Here is a 21,377-nt window from a genome sequence, read left to right as displayed (position 1 = left end):
TTAACAAAATGAAAAAAAATTACATAGAAAGGGCTTTAAATTCAAATTTAAATGGATATCAATAATGTTTAGAAAACTTTCATTTATTTTACAATATATGATTTCTTTTCTTGTTGGTTGTACAGGAGTGAAACGTGAAATTTTTTTTGTCATTTGATCTGCCTTAAATTAATGACAAAGAAACAATAACCGATCCCTAACAATTTATATTTCTAATTTTTTTAAATAAAAAAATCATAAAAATTATTGGATTAATTTCATTTTTTTACAAAGTATAAAATATTTTACCTTACCTTTCATCTAATATCTAATTAACTGTGAAATTTCGTTGTAAGACTAAGAGACAAATATTGTTAATTAAATCATTAAAAATATTAATAAAATATGTTAAACTGAATAAACTTCTTTTTTCAGCCTAATGTACTTTTAAACAAAAATGTGTGCTTAAACAACTAATATTTCCCACCAGTTTATACTAATCTGCTCCTAAAATTATATAAATTAGAAATCCAAACAGCGACTGTGCCAGAAATTCTTCGAAAAAGAACATCCGACTGCCGATGAACCAATCAGCGATCGAGTTTTCCCCCCCAAAGAACTTTTCAGTCCATCAATCTTATAAAAAGGGAGAAAAAAACTAGATTATCTCCTGTCTTATAGCCTGCTCTTCGTAGTTCATTTCTGTCCAGCGGAGCCTGATTTCTACTCCGAGGTAAGGGATATTTCCGATTGTCAGCAATTTCCATTCCCAGTTAATTACTTCTGATTGTGAAAACTTTCTATATGAGGAATTATTTATTAAAACTGCTAATTAAAAATAATCTTAATGCAGTTATGAAATAAAAATTATTTTTCGAACGACTTTAAATGGATGATTTTATTTGTTTGTTATCAAACGCTTCGATTTTAATTGAACAATTTTAAATCTAATTTTAGGGAATGGAAGTTCTTCATATTTATTTTACTACGTTCTAACTAATTAATATTCTTAATACTTTCTAATTTAATTTACGTTCTAATTTCTAATATTTTAATTTCATAATAATTATAACATTCTAATTTAATTCTTTTACATTCTAATTTTTAATACGTTCTAATAACATATTTTTTCAATAATGTATCTTACTCATTTATGTGATTAATATTTTACAAAATTTAGGGTGTTTCTTACTTCACATAGCTGGATCTTATGCTTGTTTTATCTGGTAGCTTGTTGCGATATCTGTTATTATCAGACATTATTATAAAAAATTTGCTAAATCAGGCAAATGTGTAATTTTTTTAATTAAAAAATTTTTAATGCCGGACTAGAAAATTTTTTTCATTTTATAATACTTTCAAAAGATTTGGAACCTGGTTAGCAGGAGGAGGGGGGGGGGGGGCGTTTTCAAAAAAAGTAATTTTTCTCTTTTTCATATTTTAATCATTTTTTCTAAATTTATATATATATATATATATATATATATATGCGGCGTTGCGCATTTACGTCGACTGTAATACAAATGGTTGCATTGTAGGTTTTACAAAAAATCATAATAAAGCGAATAAGATTTCATTTTTATGAGCGAAAAATTACACATCAGCAGTGATTTGAATACATTTAACTGGTTAAAGAATCTGTTTCTTGAATAATTTTAGGTAGAAATAGAAAAGATTTTGAAATTTTAAAATGAGTATTTATTTTATTTTTATTTTGAAATTGAGCCAAGAATGAGAACGAGTTTTGATGGCTCAGAATAAGCTCAAAATAATTTTACTTTGAATTTTAGATAATTAATTATATTACGAATTTGTTACAATAGTTATGTTTTATTTATTGACTTTTGATTTAGACAAGGCAAATTTTCCACACTGAATGAACCCGTTTGGTGATGTGCACTTGTGTTTGGTTAGTTGCTTACTACACGAGCAGTGTCATGCTTGAGCTAGGTAGCTAGAGCTAGACAAGCTTATGGACTCTCTTGAAAACATTTGTTTCTGCTCGATTGCTAGTCACTTCATGTTCGCGCACTTTGCTCTTTCTGTTTGCGCAACAAACTATCAGCAAAGCAATAATTTTTATTATTGGATATTTGAGTGTGATATTTTATAATACGGAAGCATTAGTTTAAATAACCGCCTTTCTGTTTAATGAGAATTTAATTTAATTTAAACTGAACTTCATGAAAAAGTGGATTAAAAACAGAACAGAAAATTTCCAACATTTTTTTTTTTTAATAAACTACTGTGCTCTCAGCAGACTTTGGTAGCTTGTAAATGAAATTTGATTAATTTAAAAAAAAAAAATATTTTTAAGCATTTTTTCTATTGCATACTTTGCGTATTCTTAAATTAATGAATATATTATTTTTATTAAATTAGTATGTTTCAATGTTTAAAATTATAAGCAGAATAGGAATTTTTGGTCCTAACTGATGTAAAAACCTGTCACTTCAATAAACTTCGCTATTGACCACTTGATGGACCTATATCCTTTATATCCGTTATATATTGAGTTAATTTTGATTCAGAGTTAAAAGTTGATTACTTAATTTTTTATTAATAAAACAGCTATCTATTTTTTGCTGTTTGTTGCGAAATGCTTGCAAACGGCATCTTTCCTTCTCCTCCAATCAAAGAGCAGTAGAATTGAACTTTGAAGTAACTGGTGACTGTTTTTTCCTATGTCTCACTTCTTGCTTGTGATGTGATAGTGAAATGTTGTATTACTTTTGTGTTCGTGAATATTAGATATGCTTTTATGTGTCGCATGCCTACTTTTTGGTATATAATTAATTAGCAATCACACGACATAGGGTAGATGTCAGCCCTCTGATTCTTGTTTTGAAACGAATTTGTGTTAGGTTTCGTTCCCTATTTTTGGCGTCCAATGTAGGGAGGGGTCTTTGATAGATAATTCGAGTCCAAAATGGATGTGGCACCTCTAAAAGCACAAAGAAAAACACTACGAACATCGTTTACGTGTTTGGCGAAACAAATTGAGGATGAGTTCGAGAAAGAAAATCCGAACGCTACACAACTTTTGGTCTTGAATGCGCAGTTAAATGATAAATTTTAGCGTCGGGAAAAGTACCAATCTCAAATCAATGTTCTGATATTCAAAGATGAAAATGCTGAACAAGTGTTTGAGGCTAATTTTTTTAGTGTAGAAAAATATTGAGACCGATATATCGAACAGTGCACAAAAATTGATCAATTGTCGCTAAAAGAGACGACAGAAATAGCATCGCCACAACGCAAATTTAAAAGTTCCAAAAATCGAATTAAAGAAGTTTAGTGAAGATTCCAAGGAATAGTTTATGTTCTGGACTCAGTTTCGTAAGATTGACGAGGACAGTTTTAAGCCGCCTGAGGTTAAGTTCCAGTATCTTCTGCAAGCAGTAATTCCAAAATCGAAAGCTGCCCGAGTGATAGAGAGCTTTCCTGCTACAGCGAATAACTGGTTATGAAAAATGCTATATCTGGCCGTGCGACGACAGATCTTCCTGCCCTTTATGACGAGCTCGAGTCCAAAATTAGAGCCCTGGAGAGTTTAGGTCGAACTCGGGAGAAATATGGTGATTTTCTAAATCCACTAGCGGAATCCTGCCTGCCCGAAGAAATTCTCATCGCATGGGAAAGACACAGGAATCTGAACGAGGCTTCTGACGGAACACGATCCCTGGAACAATTACTTAATTTCCTAAACAAAGAAGTGAGGGGAAAAGAACTCATCGAATTTGCCCGATCTGGTTTTGCTTCTGGTTCTTACTTTGTATTTATAAAAAATTAAAATTTACTTTGTATTTTTTGCGGTAAGAAACACTCCTCCAAGGACTGTTTTGAAGCTAGAGCTATGCCTTTAGAAAAAAAAAAAAAAAAAAAAAAAAAAGAATATTTTGTTAAGCAAAAAAAGACTGTTTTGCCTGTTTCACTATTGGTCATTTTTCAAAATTTTGTAAAATTAAGAATCCATGGGTATATTGTAAAAAAACCCAATCATTATTTAATGTGTGCTAATCCTAAAGAAAATAGTATTAAGAGTAAATCTACTGTAATAGAAATTAATTCATTGTCTAATAACTGTAATGTAGATATTGTATATTTAATGTCTTTTATTTGTGAAAAACAAGCGGACGGTAAATCAATTACGCTTAGAGCTTTGATTGATAGCGGATCTCGGTATTCTTATATATCTAAACAAGCGATAGAAAACTTAGGTATTAAATCAAATAAGAAAATAAAAAAGCAATATATGTTGTTCGGAGGAAAGAAAACAAAAAGTCAATTTCATGATATGTTCGAATTAAACGTTTCATCACTCGATGATTCATTTTCTTTTCTAATAGTTTCTATGTGGAAAGTAAGATTTGTGGCAGTGTGCCAAAATTAACTGACCATAACCTCATAAACCAACTAAAGTCGAAAGGGGTTATTTTAGCTGACTTGAGAAATAGCGATTGCGAAATCAACTTATTACTGGGTGTAGATGTAATCGGAAGATTATTTATGAATGAATCTGTCCAAATAGACTCCGGTTTGTCTATAATTAATACGCGATTAGGAAATATTGTAGCAGGGAGAAAGAATTTATGTAAAGAGGGTAATGGAAACTACGATATGACTTTGAGTGCTCTTTCTTTGTATGTTAAAAATGCTTCTATAAGCGAATTATGGGATCTTGAAATTATTGGAATTAATGACCCAATTGAGAAAATAAATAGAAGTAAAGAGCAGTTGAAAGCCTTAGAGTATTTTCAAAACAATATGAAATTTTATCGGATGGCAGATGCGAAGTTAGTTTACTCTTTAGAGAAAACGCGAGTGAATTGCTTTCGAATAAAGAGCTGACCTTGAAGAGGCATAAAGGAATGTGTGAACGTACTGAACAAATGGGTCTTCTCGATGATTAACAAGCGATATTTAATGAGTGGGAAGATTTAAAAATAATAGAAAAAGCTGGAAATAAAACAAAAACTTATTTTTTGCCGCATCGACCAGTGGTTAAAAATAATATTACTACAAAAATTACAGCTGTTTTTGACGCGTCCGCTCGAGAAAGCGGGGAAAGTTCGATTGAATTATTGTATACAGGTCCAAACTTTATTGTACAAATACCGGATATTATAGATAGGTTTAGAAGTTATCCTATTGGAATATCTGCAGACATTGAAAAGGATTTCCATCAATTAATGATTGCACACGAGCATTGAGATTTTTTGAGTTTCTTGTATTCTAAAGAAGAAGAAATTATTTACTGACATAGCCGTGCAGTTTTTGGGGTATCATCAAGTCCTTTTCTATTAGCTGCGGTTTTGTCACACTTGCTACAAAATGCACCTATAGAATATTCTGAAATTGTTGATAAATTGAAACTTTCATTTTATGTAGACACTTGTGTTACAGGGGTTAATAATGTAAAACAACAGGAAGAATTTATTGAAAGGGCTAAAGAAGTTTTATTATTTGGTTGCTTTAATTTGAGAAACTGGGAAAGCAACGTTAAGAATAATTATGTTTCTCAAAGTAGTAATTTTGTGAGATCTGGATAAAGATACTTTAAAATTTAATTTAAATCTAGACAATTTTATGGAAGAGCAGCAAGCATTTTCGAAAAGGCGTCTATTGACTGGCATTCAGAAAACTTTTGATCCGATTGGTCTACTAAGTTCTCTAACTTTGTTTCCTTAAGTTTTATTGCAACAAACGTGGAGTCTCAATTTAAATTGGAATTCTATTTTTCCAGATGATATTATTAACTCCCATAAAAAGTGGTTAAAAGAAATTAATGGCATTAATTTCTTTACAATTAATTAAACATTAAAAGGAATTTTAATAATTTAAATGATATAGAAATTCCTCGTTGTTTTGAAATCAATGATACAACTCAGATGCATGTATTTGTCGATGATTGCAAAGAAGCATATGCTGCATGTATATTTTTAAGAACAGAAACTTCGGAAGGTGTAAAGATTTTTCTTGTGAGAGCTAATTCGAGGGTAGCTCCCCTTAAAACAGTAATTATCCCTAGATTAGAATTAATGGCATGCTGTATTGGTGCCAGATTAGCACATTCTGTGTAACTTGCCTTTAACATTACTGACATAGAAAGAATAATTTGGAGTGATTGCATGGTAGCTTTGTTTTGGTTGAGGGATAAAGGAAAATGGTCAGTTTTCGTTGCAAATAGAATTAAAGAAATAAAAATCCTTTTTCATAGAAGTGATTGGCGTCATGTACCCGGAAATATGAATCCTGCCGATCTTATTTCTCGAGGGTGTCCCCCCAGTCATTTGATTGAATCAAATTGATGGAAATGACCTTGTTTATTAGGGTCCTCCCATACTTGGCCTGTAAATGAATTAATTAATTATGAGACTTACGAAATTTTGTTAGAAAGAAGAAAGGTTAGACTATGCAATTTAAACTTGTCAAAAAAAGAGATACCTTGGTATGCTAGGAAATTTTCAAAATTTCATTCTACTATTCGATTAGTAGCATGGGTCTTAAGATTTATCAACATTGAAAAGTATAGTTATGAAAAGAGGAACTTAGACTAAAATTTATCCTTAGATGAGATAAAGAAGGCTGAGATCCGACTTATTCAATCTATACAAATTCTAAATTTTCCTGATTTGAAATCGATATCAAATTTATGTGTTTTTAAAGATGAGGAAGGTATAATTCGAGTAAAATCCGAATTATAGAACGCATAGATACTCCTAACTTTTTATCCCCTATTCTCTTGCCTGGCGATTGTATTTTCACAAAACGACTTATTGAACATTTTCATATTGAAAATTGCTATACTGGAACTCAATTGCTCCTAAGCTTAATTAGAGAGAAATATTGGATATTAGGTGGAAGACGAACAGTTCGAATAGTATGGAATAATTGTGTCAAGTGTCGTCGATTTAAAAGTAAATAATTTGTTGCTGAACCATCTTCCTTACCTACTGACCGTGTTGAAGATGCAGCAGTATTTGAAGTGGTTGGTGTGAACTTTACTGTTCCTCTATTCTTAAAGAGAGGTGATAAGTCTTGGATTGTAATCTATACATGTGCCCTTTTTCGAGCTGTGCATTTTGAACTAGTTTCTTCTCTTTCTACTGATTCATTTTTGTTATGATAGTCTTTGTAGTCAGAAGAGGTAGACCTCGCATGATATATTCCGATAACGGAACAAATTTCCGAGGTGCTTACAACGAGTTAGTGGCTGTTGATTGGAATGAAGTTTCACGATATGCCTAAGTACAACGTATAACCTGGAAGTTTATTCCTCCTACTGCAGCTTGGTGGGGTGGCTTTTGGGAAAGAATTGTTAGAACATCAAGAGATCTTCTGAGAAGAACTCTTGGTAAAGCTATCACATTTGAAGAATTGACAACAATCTTATGTGAATGCGAAAAAGTAGTTAATTCTTGTCCATTGATTTATCAATCAGAAGACTTGCAGGATCTTACACCAATCACTCCAGCTATGTTTTTATGTGATAACCCAACATCTGAAACAACATCTGATTTTTTGGATGGTAATCATCTTCGTAAAAGATTGAGATTTAGAGCAAAAATGATCCAAGTGCTGAGAGACCGCTAGGGATTGCAATACCGGACCGAAATTTCAATACCGGTATTCGGTATTTTTTAAATCTTATACCGGGATACCGGTTTTAATACCGGTATTAGAAATTTTGGAAAAAGAAAGAAAACACAGGTGTTTCTTTTTTTTATTTGCCAGTTTTGTTAGAGAGTGTAAATATCACAAAAAATAATTTGTAACTTATAAATTATAACAGTATATAATCACAAAAAAAGTAAAGAAACATCTTATTTATTTAAATCACAAAAAAAAGTATAAATATCACTATTCAGTTTGAGTATTGTTACAAATTTTTGAAATGTGATCTAAAAAAACATAATGCATCAATTGTACTGCCTTTAAGCCTGAAAAGTTATTTTGTGTAAAAATTACCAGCTGTCGAAAACGCTCTTTCGGCATCTACGCTAGTTGGTGGTACTGTTAGCAATGCACGATATATTACTTTTTCCAAGTATTTACCTCTAAATCCCTCATCTTCAAATAAATCGATTTCTCGTCGGATGGTTTTGGATATAGCTGATTTCAGTATTGTATTTTGGATCGTTGAAATTTTTTTATTTATCGCTAATTCTAAGTTTTGTTCAAGAGACAATTCCTTTTCACTATCGACAGTAGTGACATCATAATCTTCGATAATTGTATCGAATTCTGAATGTGGATAGGTTTGTGGGAAAAATTTTTTAAGAAACTTTACTCTAACTTAATCAGATTTGAATTGGTTATTTTTTTTTCTGCTTTTCATTTTCATTTTTAAAATCATTTGAATTATGTAAATACCATAAGACATTTTCTATTTCGGTATGCCTTTCTTCTGTACGAGTTTTCAATATAATATATAATTCTTCAGATACTAATGTGTGTTGTTCTTTCAGTGACTGCAACATGAAATTTATTGTTGCATTAGCTGTTAATAAATTAAATCTCTCCGACATAATGCCTGAATAGTCAGTTTTATTGGAAGTAGAGCTGATATAGTTCTGGATATTAAGTCGAATTCACTATCTGAAAAATTAATTTACAGGTTTAAGTCGATTATTGCTTTTTGGATTGGATTTCTCAGTTTCAAAAATCGTTCCATCATTAGGAGTAAACTGTTCCAACGTGTTTTAAAATCTAATATTAACTTATATTCTGTTTTATTTTCAGTTAGTATATATTTTAGTAATATATCCTTTTTATAGGGGAGCATTTAAATATTTTAACAATTTTTCAAACTTTGTAAATTATAGGAAGCAATTCTTGATAGGCTAATATTTCATCATTTTTAGCAATATCTTCTTCGATAATTAAATTGTCATTATCTCCATTGTCAATATCACTCTCACTCTCTTCAAAGTTGGAATCCGAAGTTTCTATATCCACATTTGGATTCTTCTGTTCTTCTGTTTTTCTTCTTTATTTTTTTGGTATAATGTATCTATTACTCCTAATTGAATTCCATGAGCATAGAACAATTGCAGATTTGCACCAATCAACTTTCCAACTTTTTTCATAACTGTTGCTCCATCAGTCGTTATAGATACAATATCTTCTTTCAGGGATAATCCATGTTTCGCTAATTTAGATTTAAGCAATTAATTAAGTCATTAATTAGCTAATTAATTTCGCCAGTTAGGAAGACATAAAAACAAAAACGTATACTATATTGCTATGTTCGCGATCCCTGAACATATAGTGGAGACAATTTTAAAAGTTTCTAGTAAATACCGAAAAACCGGTATTTAAACTTGTGAATACCGGTATTACAAAATTGTACAAATGGCTCAAAATACCGGTATTCGGTATCCCGGTATACCGGTATTGCAATCCCTAGAGACCGCTTTAGAAAAGAATACTTGGCCAGTTGGTTCAGCGCCATCGGCAACAACCACAGTCTTCTAACATACAGATAGGAGATATTGTATTAATTGGTGATAATGTGAAAAAGCGTCTTCAAGGGCCTTTAGCCAGGGTCATAGAGTTGATACCTGGGAAAGATGGACATGGAAAGTAAGAGTAAAAACTCAATATTCTACATTAGTTCGTCCCATACAACGAATATTACCTCTTGAGGTGAGTGGTAGTGATTTTCAAAAACAGCTAGGTCCACCTGCTGACTCATCTATGGAGATTTTTGTCAACGATGTGAACTTACCTCAAGTATCGAGATTCGGCCATAAAATAAAGAGACCTAATAGACTTAATTTTAGTGACTCTTAAACTTAGTTTTTGAGCAGCTATTCAGCTACTCAAAAAGGGGGAAAGATGTTGCGAAAGGCTTGCAAAATACATCTTTCCATCTCCAATCAAAGAGCAGTAGGAACTGACATAACTGGTGACTGTTTTTTCCTATGTCTCACTTCTTTACTCAGTATATTTACTTTTACTTAACTTTTCCGATTTCATGTTTATAAGGATTGGATTGTGTAACTGATTTTTTTACTTCTTATTGATGTGTGACAGTATTTAAATTTTTAACACTTGTTCTTTTCAATGAAAATACAGTATTTTAATCAATATTTACTTGATTAAAGCTATTATTTTAGTGAATGATAATACAAATTTACCAGTTAATAAATTTAATATAATTGTTTTGATTCCATTCTAATAGTGCCATATGGTGTAAATCTGAAAAAAATAATTGAATTTAAGATTATGTAATATTTGTAAAACTGAATTATAAGCTAAAAACTAAAAAAACAAATAACAATTAAAATAAAATCTTCTCTGCCTTGCAATACTCTAATAAAAATGCGTTTTTAAACTCGTTTTTATTAAATTTATATTTTTCAGCTTTTATGGTTAACAGTATTGAAAATTTTTGCATAAATAGGCTTGATAGAAACTAATGCCTTTTAAGAGGACAAAGATTTATATAAATTTTTTGATTCAATAAAAATAATCTAATATGCTGACCGCTTTTGAAGGAAAAAAAAAAATACAAAATTTGGTTTAAACAAAAACTTACTGCTATTTTGAATTCTATATATAAAATTTTGCCCCCAACAGGGGTATAACCATAAATGCCTTAATTTACGGGTTGTCGATCGGTATTGGGACTCATCCGTACGAGACTTTTCCGTACGGTTCATAAACGTCAGATAAATCCTTCGTATTAATTGAAAAAGGAGGCTAGAGAGTGATTAGTCTAAGTTTGCTAAAATCAAATTGGCTGCTGGTAAGAATATTTGGCGAGAAAATGTATTAGTATTTTAACTAAATTTTGGTGCTTAAACGTAGCGAAAAAGCTTCTATCTATTTGTGTGTGCTGATACTGTGCAAACCAGACCATTTGACTTATATCTACCAAGTTTGACAAATATATATTTTGGAGAGTATAAATGTGCTTTTTGGAGAAATTTCTTTAAATTTTTAATTAGAATTATAACTAAAAAAAATTAAGCGCAATATTGGCATTTTTTTAGAAATAACTTTCTAAAATTTTACAACAGAAAAATATTTTTTACAGCATTATAAAATTCAAAAAATTATCTTTTTAATAATACCAAATCTTTTATCTTTTTAATAATACCAAATCTTTTAACATATAAAATTTTTATTGAAATATTTAAAAAAAAAAATTTGAAATATTTTAAAAATTTTTTTTGAAATATTTAAAAAAAAATTTGAAATATTTTAAAATTTTTTTTGAAATATTTTAAATATATTTTGAAACAATTTATTTCATTGTTGAAAAGAAACTCAAAACCTTTCGCAATATTACTGCTAATATTTCATCTTTTTTTTTCTATCATTGTGACCATGATATTAAGATTAAATTTATTTTTCCATGTTGAGTAGGTTTCAGTATTGGGTATGCTTATAATAAATTTGTTCATATCTTTTTGTTATTTACAAATAAGGTTTAACTTCAGAATTAAGCAATATTGGAAAATTTGGAAGTGCCTCCATTTTAAAATATTCCTGCTTTTTTTGGTGATATAATTGAATATATAAAGATATAGATAGAAAATTTAAAAATTCGTGCAAAGCACATTGTAATAAACAATGTGCGGCTTTTGAAACAATGTAAGTTATATGTATATATACAGATATCAAAATTTGAAGTTTAAGAAGGATTTCTTGAGGAAACAATTGAAATTCTCAGCAACCACTAATCTCGGCGAACCAACTGGTCGCCAAAGGTGGCAAGTTTAAAATATATGATTTAATATATCAAAAACGTTTGCAAATCATATCAATCTGAATCATTCATTCACAGTCAAAGTATATCAAATATAGGTCTAAAATAAAAATGTATAAACTGTAAAAAGGAATCTAAAATAGTGAAATTCTATTCTAAAAAAATAAGCTGAATTTAACTATTAGAGCCATAGATGATTCTAATTGTTTTAAGACTATTGGGCCATTTAGACGCACATTTCAGCTAATTAATAACACATAAATTAATGACAGAATTTAATAGCTGATAAATTTCTTATTATTTGAAATTAAATATGTTCAAAGCTTTAGAATTTCCGGCAACCAAATAAATTAATTCACATATGAAAACATATATGAAAACTATCTTTTCATATATAAATATAAATGGAAGATCTTGGCTATAAAACTCATATTATATCTAAGACTTATACTGTAGCTGGTTATGCGTGCTTAATCCAAGGAAAGATGCTTTCTTGTCTTTTTCTGATTTATTTTCACACACACATACATATATAATAACACACTGACGATGATCACACCTATATAAGGAAAACACGTAATTATATATATTTAAATGTAGAAAATGCCGCTAACAAAAAGCGAACGAATAATGCCTTTTGCCGCCAACGGAGCTTGCACCATTTATTTACTTCATTTCAGGCTTCCAAAAGAATGGAAAAAAGAGGAAGCGTTTCTTCATGCAAATGATATTTAGTATCAAAATTTATTAATTTCGTAATAAATTAATGCTGAACAATGATAAGACTATTTTTATACTTTAAGTATTTTGAACATTCTATGTGAGAGGTTATTTGATAGTAATTTCAAAATATGAATGTGATGTAAAAAATAATTAAAATTATTTTTTATGGTAGTAGTATTAAAAAATCAACGTTTTGTTAAATATTACTTCAAATTTAATATAAAACCCCCAAAATTTCAGATTATATTCAAAAAAAATTATATGATATTAAAAATATTATAATGATATTTTCTTTATTTAACAATATCTTAATCGGATTAATAAGGCGATTACAGATTTCTACAACAAAAATATACTGAACATTTATTGAAGTAACATTTATTATGATTGGAAGTAAGTTACACAAATAAAAGTGAATGTTCACTCGCATAGTTGTGAGAAAAAAAACATTTTTAAAAAATCTTATTAAATGTTACAGCTACAGTTTCTCCTGCAATGCAATAGCATAAGTCAGACTTTATTTCTTTCATTAAATTAATTAATGCTCTGAATTCAAATGCTGTTCTTGAATTTTTATATTGATCTCGATTGGAGTTCTGCGAACTATGGATTCATTCTGTAGACAATTTGGCTTTTTACATAGCAAAATATCTGCAACATTCTCATAGTTTTCACAAAAAGAATTGCTTAAGAGCATCCGAATCGATGGGAACATCGAAATGTGTCCATATGTTCTAATTAATGTTCTAATTAATATAATTAAATTCCCAAGGGATTTGAATCTACAATACGGGAGCTTTTATGTCAGCAGTCTAAAGTAATTATTTAAATAATTCTGATCAAATGAAAAAAAAGGTCCGAATTATTAAATAGGCAAAATTGGCACTTGCCAAGGGGCTTCAGACCTCCCGAAATTTTTTACCGGTATTTTGAAAGTTATTTAATTTTATATTTTCATTTAAGTACTGAGGCCGTGCAATCTAAATTTTTAGAATTAAGTATTGCATAGACTAATTTTAGAACTTTATTTTAGTGATATCACAGAATAAAGTGCTACATTATATATGATATTTTTATGGCATTTATTGCGGTAATTTATAACTCTAAAAAATGTAGTACTTTTTAATTTTGAAAAATGTCCCCTCCTTTTATATTATTGTTTAGATTGTGTTATAGAAAGTTTCTTTTTTCTTTTTCCTTTTAACACTTTACTTAAAAGTTACTTTTAAGTTTTATCAGTGCACTTTTTTATGTAAAATATTGAAATCGTCTTCTTAGAAGGGGGCTTGCGATTGCAGTTTTTCAAAATTTGTTACTTAAAATTTGTGGATAAAAATTCAATTAAGATCCATAAAAAATATTGGGCTTTAAAAATTTGGAGGCAAGAAGGAACCTCGAGGTTTGATTATCGCAAGGTCATTAGAGGCTCCTGAATTCTTCTGAAATTGGAAATAATCACGTAGTTTGAAATATAAAAAGTGAGTGATTCAGCAGGTCTCTTGTTTTGTAAGTCTTATGGCAAAAAAAGCATAGTTTATGAGAAAAAAATTGCAGTACAATTGTAGATGAATATTATTGAAGAGTGCATTACCAAAGCTTCATTCATCGCTAGTTTTAACGACTAATTTTACATATAAGAACAGTCTTTAAAAAATTAAAAGTCCTGAATAATATAGACTGCATATATTAATGTGTAAATCAATTTTTTTTTATTCAATTTTATTTTTTAGTAGTAGATTTCTTTTATCGTTTAATAGTTTATCTAGAAGAAAATTAAATTTGAATTCAGCTAACAACTCCTACAAATGGTGCAGGAAATGATCAGTTAGAGAAATATTAATATATTTTTGCATCAAAAGTCTCTCTCTTTTTATGCATCCTGTACTTGAAACATTTCATATACAAAATATAAAATTATATAACAAATATATAATTTATCCTTATCAGAGTATAGAGCCATATTTTTGTTCAGTTTGGTACAGTCGTCAAAAAAATAATGGGACCTCTATGTAACTTGATATTCCTTATCGAATTTTCAAGAAATTAGTGTCGTTGGAAATCACTCAAGAAGACAAGCTCATTTAGATCGAAAAACTGATTAACCTAATTAATTAATACATTTAATTAATTAGTATCGCGGAATTTTCCCATTACGGAAATCGAGATTTTTTTAATAATTTGATTTGGAATGCTTTTTTTAGATACGTATTAAATTTTTTTCCAAAATTCGAAGTAGTTCTTGAGTTATAATTAATTTTGTTTCCTTTTGTTTCCTTGTTACTCACAAAACCTGAAAAGAGACTAAATAAATCTTTAGATTTTTAAAAGCAAAAAGTGCAATTCTTTCATTTTATTTCTAATATATAATTAGAAATTAGAAATAATTATACATAAATTAATACATAATATATTTCTACTATACCTAATAAAATAAATAATATATTTCTGAGATATATTTTATACTATTAATATAAAGATTTTTATTAGAAATTTAAGCATTTTATTACCTTACAAAATATTTTCGTGTCCCCTCTTTGGTTGATCTGGCCAAAAATATTTTAACATCACACAGAAATTTTTATTGTGAATAAAAAGAATTGATTCTAATAATTTTAAGTGAAATTATATTTAATTGCCCAGAAACTAAAAATAAGTAATATGGCATTTTAAGCAAATGATTTTATCAGCCTTTATATAAAGGAGGAAATTTCATTTTTATATCGAAGAGATTGTTAATTAGGTAGAAAATTCAGTATGATGAGAAGTACTTTTTTTAATAATAAAAATTTTACTATTTTAATAATAAAATTTTTTATTTTTTTATAATAAAAATTTACATTTTCGCTTCAAACCAACTTCAAGAATATGTTAATCATATCAGTTTAGGAAAAGAAAGTTTAGGATTTCAAATTAGAGAAATAAAGGATGAATGAATGTTGTCGAAAGAAGTCAACAAACGAATTAACATCTTTTTATTCCACTTGAATTAAACTTTTATTTATTTATTTTCTCGTGTACTAAGTATATAAGACAAATCACATTAAACGTACAATAATTTGACATCGCGAATTTATATTTTACGTTTTAGACCTTCTTAAAGTTAAACACACGCACGCACGCACGCACACACACTTATTTGGAATTTTGTTTGTCTGTCTTTGAAAATGGAAACTCAAAAATGGAGCAATAAAACTTCGCATGTGATCTTTTCACCAAAAATTTAGTATTGCATCAGGTTTTCACTAAATAAAAATACAGGAAGCATCATGTATGCCTATCAAATCACATGAATAAGAAAACGGTAACTAAAAAATGACGAGATGTATGAAATCTGGCAAAATTTGTTTCAACATGAAAAATAGAAATTTGTAACTATATTTAATTACCATTTATGAAAAGGGCAGTATTTACCTCGCTTAATAGAAAGTTTCATGTTCCAACGAATTCGAAAGTATTTAAATTATAGGACTAATTCTTAGATTTTATTCAAAAATTCTCAAATATGCATTACCAGCACATCGAGTCATTAATCATTAAATTATAGAATGAAAGAGAATAAGATATACATGATTCCTTAAAATTGCAATCCAGCAACATAAGTGTTTTTCTTCTAATAATAATGGTTCCTCAATATTTTTATGATGATATTCCTCTCTTTATATTAACTGATTAAATATATCTATTTTTAATCAGAAAAGAAGTCCCATTTTATATAAAAATAATTTGATTAGCAAATTATCCATTGTCGAATTTATAAGTGTAGATAAAACTAACGCGTCACAGCAAGCAGACCTGTCAAAGCGTTTTCAATAGACAGTTCTAAATTACAGTTTTTTCGAAATTTTTCAAAAACTATTACAGATATGCATGTAAATTTTAGGATTTCGATATTTCAGTATCCCAGCTTTGATGTCATGTAAAAATTTTACTATTCTACAAATCTATTTTATCAATGCCGTGTTAGTAATTTACAAAAAAATATCAATTTTTTAAAATTAAAGAAACTATTTTATTCATTATGTAACAAAATTATGCTCTTTAAATGAACCCAAAAAATTTGAGAAATATATTGTAGCTTCTGATATATTGCCAAAAGGTTTTACAATTCCTTTGCCATTGAGACCGCCATTTTTTAAAAACTTATAACTCGTAAAATTTTTATCAGAATCCTAACGACACTTTTTTGATGGCTATTTTCACGATGATGAATCGATTAAGAAAAATAAAATTAAAAAAAAACTGATAGGAGTAATAGGGAAAAAATTCCAGTTACTAATTAATTAATCATGTTAATTTGCTCAGTTATCAACGTTATCTATCCAGGCAAACTTGTTCTTTTGAGCTATTTTCAACGATACTGACTTTGTGAAGACATTCAGTAATACGTAGCAAAGTTACAGAGGTGTCCTCTTATTTTTGTTGACGACTTTACATCAGTGTGGCTGTAATGCTGTTTTGTGACGTCACATCCTTTCTCAGCTTGATAAATGTGTATTGGATTTCAAAATTAAATTGGCAAGGCGAGCTTGATGTGTGTGCCACATGAGCATGATTTGACCCCATTAATATCAAGTTTTATAACCTTTAATTTAAAAATGCTTTCGAAAAATAGTTACCTTTATTATTTCATTTTACAAATTAGTGATAAGGCTTATTGATAACTTTAGAATTAAATAGTTGGATTTTTAAGAAGGAAGGAATTATTTGTGAATGTGTTAAAAAATGAAAAAAAAAAAAAAATCTATCATACAAAAGCATTCACGCACGTCACACGAACGCACAGTAATAATCTCTGAATAAAGCATGATGTTTTATATTTTGATTTTTTTTCATGTAGGCATTTTTGTTTCTAAATATCGGTATGATATTATTTCTTAAAAAAAGCAATTGGCAAAGTCACGCTTCAAAATTTCTTAAAAATACATATATAATCCGATTTTTAGTTTGTTATAATGTATGTATGTAATAATTTTACATGTATTTGTAATAATTTTACACATTATTTTCTTTGAATTGTGAAGAAATGACGATTTATCTTAGTTAAAACGCATTTGAAGTAACTTAATTTACTAATCTTAAAATTTACTTGTTTTTCTTCATATTCAAATGTCTTATAAAATTTTTATTCTAGAAAATCAGTTCTTTTACAATACTAAATAAAAATTATTACACTTCCAAAATAAATTGAAACTTAAATTTGTTTAACATTTTGAGAAAGACATACCTCAGAAACACACATAGGAATCTCCCTAGAGAGTGTAACTATATACTTGTTTCCAAAATCTTAAAATTTATATAACAAAATTATTCGGCGTCTTTTATTTTTTGCGATTTAGGCAATTTAATGTTTTTTTTTAATATTTACATGGAAAAATCGAGATTTTAACAGTTCTTACACTTACCTACAAATTACAATGATAAAACATTTCTAAGGAACTTAAAATGTAATTCACTGTTATCTTTTATATAACATTATGCGGTTATGGAGAAGAATTTCGAAGAATATAATTTTAGAATAACAGATCCGTTTATCTTTTATATTTTTCTGTGCTTTAACATTGTGCTTCCCAATAAGGTATGTATTTTTCAAACTTCTACTCTATAATTAGATAATTGCGAAGTTTTAAGATAAACATTAAATTCAGTTTATAAAAAACTTTTTTATAAACCACACAAATTTTTATAATTCCTTGGCGAATTTTTGAAGCAGAAAATGCTTAATTTTAATAGATAGATTTTGTATTGATTCATTCGCATGCATATCCGAATTGTATTTCTGATTTAGTTATAATAATGTTTTGTCTTGATTTGGCTTTAAAAGGGCTATTTAGATCGGATCTTGTAATTTTGATCTGCTGTCGGATGACGAGGACGAAAAAGTTCGTATTAAATTTTAAAAATTATTGCCTATTGTTTTTAAATAGTATAAAATTCCCCAAAAAGCGATTTCATAATTCAGCGAATGTTTTTAATGTTTCGTTTTTTTCATTTTAGATATTTTAAGACATACCTCAAGTTTCTCAGTCAAAGAATTTTTGTTCGCCATAATGCAGCGTAAGTATTTTTTTTTTTAATCTTCAATAAAAAAAAATTCATTTGTTAAAACTTTGAGCCATTTCAGTGAAATGGGCAAACTTATAAACACTACAAAAATATAACATAGAACAGTAAACGTATAACTCCAGAATAAAAATATAACATAGAACATTTAGAGCAACTTAGAACAAATATGTACTAAAATACGTGTGATAAGTGGTGGCTGTCTATAAAATTTATTTATGCCTGAACAAAATGAATAGTTAATTGAATATGAGAAATGCTTATTATATCCTGAGTCCTGTATAGTCATTCGTTTCTTATCCATATTCCTATTTCTGATAATATTCTTAGATTCTAAAGTTGGTTATTAAGCTTACATTGCATAAGTACTATAAAGAAAAGTGTCATTAGGTGTGGATTTAAATGAGCTTGAAATGCACCCGACTTGGCATTATTCGACTACATTAAATCTGTTGAGTAACCATGCTCATGGGTCATTGAGCATGGTTTTAGTATTTTAGTAAAAACCTTGCTCAATGATTTTTTGGGATTCTTTGACGATTCTTTTAATATTCTATTACACATTTAGTTAAATTAACGCCCCTATTTAAAGATATGTGAACGTTGACTGGCCTTTTGTCTTAAGACAAGGTCAGGCGAATAGAGCGTTTCTTGAATCGACACTCCTCTATTGAAACTTATATACCAACAGGAGTACCAACTTTAACAGTGTAAATGGTACGGTTTTGAATGATGCTGATTTTCTTCCAGATTTTTTTGATGACCTTGCCTGAAACGAAGTTAAGAGAGTTCTTTTCACCGATATGCGGTGAATGCTATTATGACTTGTCTGTTTACAACTCAAAGTTTCGATGTACCAGTTCTCTAGCATCGTAATAGAAATGAGACATTTATGTATCAAACCTCGTAACTTGTTCTTAGATTGCCCATTTCGCTGTCGTGCTCAATATATTTATGTAATTTAAGCTTATGAGGGAATTTAATTCGCAATATCTAGGTTACAAGATTGATAGATCTGAATGGAATCAGCAGACTGTGATACTCATGAAGAAAACCTTATTGGAGCGTTTGCAAATTATCGAACATACCAACAAGGCTATAATTCATCTAAAACGCTGTAATGGTGCAACTATATATGCCAACTTCGATGGTTCTTATGGATATTTTGGTGAGATCTTTGCTAAAATCCGTTTCCAGCTTATGTATACAGAATATGTTATTAATATCGTCCACGATATGATAACGACTCGCGAAAGAATTGCAGATGCTGCCGAAGCAGAACAATATCCGTGCACTAGAGAACAAATAAATATAATCGCGGAATGGTATCAGGAGGCCAAAGGGTGCACGGAACGCGTGATGTCTATAATTGAACGATATTTTTGGGAGTACATTGAACGGGAATTAAATTTATAAAGAGAAGAATGGAACATTTTGTGGAACGTTTATTTTGAAGTTTGCTTATTTTAAAATCTGGAATTTTAATTCTGAAATTTGCTTCCTGTAAAATCTCTTTATGTGTATCGTCTAATAACTATAATTTTTGGTGTCTTGTCTTGTTAACGGGAAAAATGTTTAAATGTATGCTTTCAAAATGAAGCTGAATAAAATATATGAAATTAATGCAAATTTTTCTGTGTCGATTTTATTTCCACTACATTAAAAATTATTTTTTTAAATTATTCATTAAATAATTAATTATTATTACTTGTATTAATTAATAATTATATATCGTCAGTTTGATAGATTCATTTGTGATAAATTAAAAATTCCTAATGCTTAATTAGTAAAAACTTTAAAATTAGATTGAAAAACACCACTTATTGGTTTTCTTGGATTTTATATTATTCTTTCATATATATTTATGGAGTAGGAAAATGCCAGAAATAAAAAATTAACGGCTTTTTCATAACAACTTATCTAAAACTTTATCAATTACTTAGAAGTGATATGTGCATAGTTCTATTTGCTTCATTTAAATGGGCATACAAAAAAAGTTATTTTCATTTTTTTCTCATCCCGAATTAAAATTACAGTATTGAGTCCAAAAAAAATTACAAACATGCCTTTTCAAATCCGAATGGCGATGCAGACTAACAGCTTGAAATTATCTTTTAGCTACTTTAATCAATAACAATTCAGATTGACAGCAATGACCGACCAGCACAGAATTAAATGGTGAATTCTTGTTTTTCCGCGTTGTTAGGTTAAAAAAAGATCTCTCTGATGTAAACTAATTTTCGTTTATCATATCAGTTTTAATGCAAAAAATATCAATTCCTTGAATTCACTCTTAAAATCTGTCCAAAATATCAAATACTTCTTGATTATTTAGGTTCATATATGCTCATACTGAAATTCATGAAAAAAAGTAATGGAACAATAGCAAAATATTTTCAGCACAGATAAATCTGTATCAGCTAAGCTGCATTCAAAGCCAAAATTTGAGTGATACCCTTATGAATTTATACAAAATTTGCATGATGCGTTAAAGTTAGGTTTATATTTTAGATTATCTTTAGCATAATGATTTTTCCCATAGTTTTTGCATCATCTTCAATTGTAGTTGAGACGACCTCTAATTTAATTAGTGGTTAGAAACGGCATATGCCTTTATTTAATTTATTGATCCAATGTTGCTTTAATATTTAACTATATGCCAACTCTGAGCATGGTCAAATCAGATCTTTGCATCATTAAACTCAAATGAATGACAAACACAGCATTTCCGCCCTAAGGCTTGATAAGGTTTCAACATATTGAGCAATGTGAGAGGTTGCCTTACCTTGCAAAAAAATTATAATTGGTAGTATTTCGTTTAAGAAATTCATTGACACTATTCATTCAGTAAATTATACACAATAAACTGATGGTCCAGTAATTTAAATGATCA

At 29.0% G+C, this 21,377-nt stretch overlaps 1 long non-coding RNA gene across 1 annotated transcript; it reads left to right on the top strand.

The window, feature by feature from the left end:
• Nucleotides 1-666: 666 nt before the first annotated feature.
• On the top strand, nt 667-19,955 carry LOC129958107 (uncharacterized). Its single transcript, XR_008783149.1, has 3 exons — nt 667-712; nt 18,419-18,478; nt 19,482-19,955. It is a non-coding gene; the product is annotated as an uncharacterized LOC129958107 (long non-coding RNA).
• Nucleotides 19,956-21,377: the final 1,422 nt, after the last annotated feature.

This window comes from Argiope bruennichi, chromosome X1 (genome assembly GCF_947563725.1).
Source record: "Argiope bruennichi chromosome X1, qqArgBrue1.1, whole genome shotgun sequence".
Lineage (NCBI taxonomy): Eukaryota > Metazoa > Arthropoda > Arachnida > Araneae > Araneidae > Argiope > Argiope bruennichi.
This window is presented reverse-complemented; position numbering and strand designations above follow the sequence as displayed.